Source organism: Nylanderia fulva, unplaced genomic scaffold, assembly GCF_048542155.1.
Source record: "Nylanderia fulva isolate GAGA-0341 unplaced genomic scaffold, ASM4854215v1 Scaffold823, whole genome shotgun sequence".
Classification (NCBI taxonomy): Eukaryota; Metazoa; Arthropoda; class Insecta; order Hymenoptera; family Formicidae; genus Nylanderia; species Nylanderia fulva.
The window spans coordinates 28,991-33,188 of record NW_028190943.1 but is presented as its reverse complement, the minus strand read 5'-3'; the positions used below and the strand labels follow the sequence as shown (position 1 = coordinate 33,188).

General features: G+C 42.6%; 1 pseudogene; it reads right to left on the bottom strand.

The window, feature by feature from the left end:
• Window positions 1-3,013: 3,013 nt before the first annotated feature.
• Window positions 3,014-4,198, bottom strand: LOC146719888 (small subunit ribosomal RNA; annotated as a pseudogene).

Genomic DNA, 4,198 nt, shown 5'->3' with positions numbered 1-4,198 from the left:
TTCCTTCCCTTTCTCCATTCTTTTTATTACTATGTTGTTTCTTCTCTCTTCTCTTTCCTTCCATTCTAATTTCTTTCCTATGTCCTTCACTTTTCCTATTATTGTCTCGTTTATCCCCTTACTCCCTCCTTCGCCCCCCTCTCTTTCTCTTACCTCCTTTCTTCCTCTTTCCTCTACTCTTGCTTCCAAATCTATCACTCTCTTCTCCAGGCTCTCTATCTCTTTTCTCAATTCTCTTCTTTCTTCTCTCCATTCCCCCTCCTTTTTCCAAATTTCTATCTTCAATTTTCTCATTTCCTCGCCTAACTTCTCTGTTATCTTCTCCCCTATCTCTTCCATCATTCTCCTTAACTCCTCCTTTTCTATCCCCCCTATCTCTCTATTCAGCCTTTCTGTCTTCTTGCTCCTTCTTAGGCTTCTTTCCTTTTCTTCCTTATCCTCCTCTCCCCCTTCTTCTCTTTTCCTTTTCAAAAAATCCTCTATACATCCCATACTGCTCCTCCTCTCCTTCCCCAACTCCTCTACTCTTCTCGGCCTCCCTGCCTTCTTTTTTATTTCTTCCTCATCTCCCTTTTTTCCCCCTTCCTCTAACATCCTATCTCTATTGATCTCTATCCTCCTATCTCTAATATTCTCTTCATTAATCATTTCCCTCTTATCGCTTTCTTTCTTCGATTCACCTACTCTATGCTCCAACTCGCTCCAACTCGCTAGTGAATTCCCTAGTGAATTCCCTATCTTTTTACTTTACTGCGCCTACTCCCTACACCTACTCTCCTCTACTCTCTTTATTCCACGTGTCTACGTGTCCACGTGTCTCACCTTTTCCTACTTTCTCCTTTCTAACTCCTTACCCCTTTATCCTCTCCTATCTTTTCAATCTCTCCTCCTCTTTTTTCTACACCCTCTCACCTCTTATCTCCTATTCACCTCACCCCTTTTCTCACTCTTTCCTCACAAATACCTGCCACGCTTTCACACACCTGTCACTCACTCTCTTACCGGAACCGGAAGCCACTTTTCTCTGTTATATATATTAATGGTGGTAAACAAACGCATTTTTTAAGCCAGTTATTTTCCGTAGGGGGGTTAAAGGGGGTATTGAAATTAAATCTCAAATATGAGATTATTTCATATTTTAAAATCTTGGCCGTGTCCAAGTAAAATTTGGTGCCTTGTGCACCGGTATTTAATTCTAACGGAAAATTATTTAGTTTCGTTAGGATAACGCATTGTCATCCGCGATTTGGCTCTTGTTGCCCGGCTTATACGTTAAATTTATATTTATATTACAGAGCCTTGTTAAAACTCTTATAAATTAGTTTATTCACTTTCTACAAGTTCGTCGCGTACCGAGACTTATGTTTCTCGGCGCTCGCTCTCTCGAGGACTGACTCGAGGGCTGCGCGAATTTCGGAGCTCGCGTAGGGCGGCAGCCGATCGGGGTCCTCGATTGGACCAACAGAAAATCAGGCGATGTACACACGCCAATTAGCGGCGAGTGTACACGTTGGTTTTACGTGTTTCCTTGGCGTAAACACTAAGGAATTTAACAAAAAAAAACATTCTAGAAAATTCGATCGTCCTCGAGGATTCGATCCGAAGAACGAATCTTCAACAATGTGGAAAGAATTTTATTAGAATTTCTCTACTATTTATTATATTAAAAATAATAATATGTATCACAAGAAAATATAAAATATGTTTGATTAATTTTACTATACAGTTTAGTAAAATTAATCACACATATTTCATATTTTATTGTGATAGATATTATTTTTAATGTGATAAATATTAATCAGAGAAATTTTAATAAAATTCTTTTCATACCGTATTGTCTCACAATTACCATAACTTTTAGGGTAAATTTTAAGAGAAAATTCTCTCAGTACCGATTAATTATTAAAAATTACTTGTAAAAAGGCACACGTTACTCGATGCGGACGACAATTGTTTACACGGCAAGGACACGACAACAGACTGCGGCGACGGATGACGCAACGCGTCGCGACGCTTCGCGACACGTCTAGACGATAACAATCACGCGGCGTTGCCGAACATGTGATTGACGCGAGACATGTATTAAAACGTATAATAATTATGTTATTAAAAAAGGCATATTATAACGTATTATAATTTTTTACGTTATAATACATTTTTTTTAATGACTTAACATTATCCGCCCGTTTTGCCCTTTCTTTTTAAGCGAGACGTGAGAAAAATGATTATGTTTTGCGAACAAGATGTTCCATGTATAAATGTATTGGTCGCTCTGAAAAGAGCGGATTGACTTTGGTCGCTCTGAAAAGAGCGGATTGACTTTGGTCGCTCTGAAAAGAGCGGATTAATTTATAATAGGTGCTCAAAATGACCACCATCCATCCTTATGCAAGCTCGCATGCGTTTAAATAAATTTAATTGGACGTTCTCCATTACTTCCTCTTCGATATTCCAAATTACATATCGCAATCTGGTTTCTAAGTCGTCGACGTTCTCGGGAAGCGTTTTGTATATTGATTCCTTACAGTATCCCCATAAAAAGAAATCAAGAGAATTAAGGTCCGGGGATCTTGCGGGCCAACGTATCGGGCCATACCGACCCATCCAACGTCCAGGAAACTGCTCGTTCAAGTAGTTTGTTACAATCCTGGCGTTGTGTGGTCAAGCACCGTCTTGTTGAAAGAACATTTTATTTCTTTCAAATAGTGGCACTTTTTCTAAAAAATCGGGCAGATTTTCTTTCAAAAGTTCCGCGATACCATAGGGTACGCCTATTTAGCAGGCTAGAGCCTCGTTCGTTATCGGAATTAACCAGACAAATCGCTCCACCAACTAAGAACGGCCATGCACCACCACCCATCGAATCAAGAAAGAGCTATCAATCTGTCAATCCTTCCGGTGTCTGGGCCTGGTGAGGTTTCCCGTGTTGAGTCAAATTAAGCCGCAGGCTCCACTCCTGGTGGTGCTCTTCCGTCAATTCCTTTAAGTTTCAGCTTTGCAACCATATTTCCCCCGGAACCCAAAAGCTTTGGTTTCCCGGAAGCTGCCCGCCGAGTCATCGGAGGAACTTCGGCGGATCGCTAGCTGGCATCGTTTATGGTTAGAACTAGGGCGGTATTTGATCGCCTTCGAACCTCTAACTTTCGTTCTTGATTAATGAAAACATTTTTTGGCAAATGTTTTCGCTTCTGTCCGTCTTGCGACGATCCAAGAATTTCACCTCTAACGTCGCAATACGAATGCCCCCATCTGTCCCTATTAATCATTACCTCGGGGTTCCGAAAACCAACAAAATAGAACCGAGGTCCTATTCCATTATTCCATCATGCACGCAGTATTCAGGCGAAGGTAGCCTGCTTTAAGCACTCTAATTTATTCAAAGTAAACGTACCGGCCCGACTCGACACTCAGTAAAGAGCACCGCGACGGGATATTAGTTGGGCCGCCCCTCGCGAAGCTAAGCCCACCGGTAGGACGTCCCACATCACGCCAGTTAACCACCGCGAGCGGTGAACCGACGGTGTGCAACACAGATTCAACTACGAGCTTTTTAACCGCAACAACTTTACTATACACTATTGGAGCTGGAATTACCGCGGCTGCTGGCCCCAGACTTCCCCTCCAATGAATCCTCGTTAAAGGATTTAAAGTGTACTCATTCCGATTACGGGGCCTCGGATGAGTCCCGTATCGTTATTTTTCGTCACTACCTCCCCGTGCCGGGAGTGGGTAATTTGCGCGCCTGCTGCCTTCCTTGGATGTGGTAGCCGTTTCTCAGGCTCCCTCTCCGGAATCGAACCCTGATTCCCCGTTACCCGTTACAACCATGGTAGGCGCAGAACTTAACATCGACAGTTGATAAGGCAGACATTTGAAAGATGCGTCGCCGGTGCTAGGACCGTGCGATCAGCACAAAGTTATTCAGAGTCACCAAAATAAACGGTGGACGAACGGCGAGCCGCCCGCCACCGATTGGTTTTGATCTAATAAAAGCGTCCCTTCAATCACTGGTCGGGACTCTGTTTTGCATGTATTAGCTCTAGAATTACCACAGTTATCCAAGTAAATGTGGGTACAATCTAATGAACCATAACTGATTTAATGAGCCATTCGCGGTTTCACCTTAATTCGGCATGCACTGAGACATGCATGGCTTAATCTTTGAGACAAGCATATGACTACTGGCAGGATCAACCAG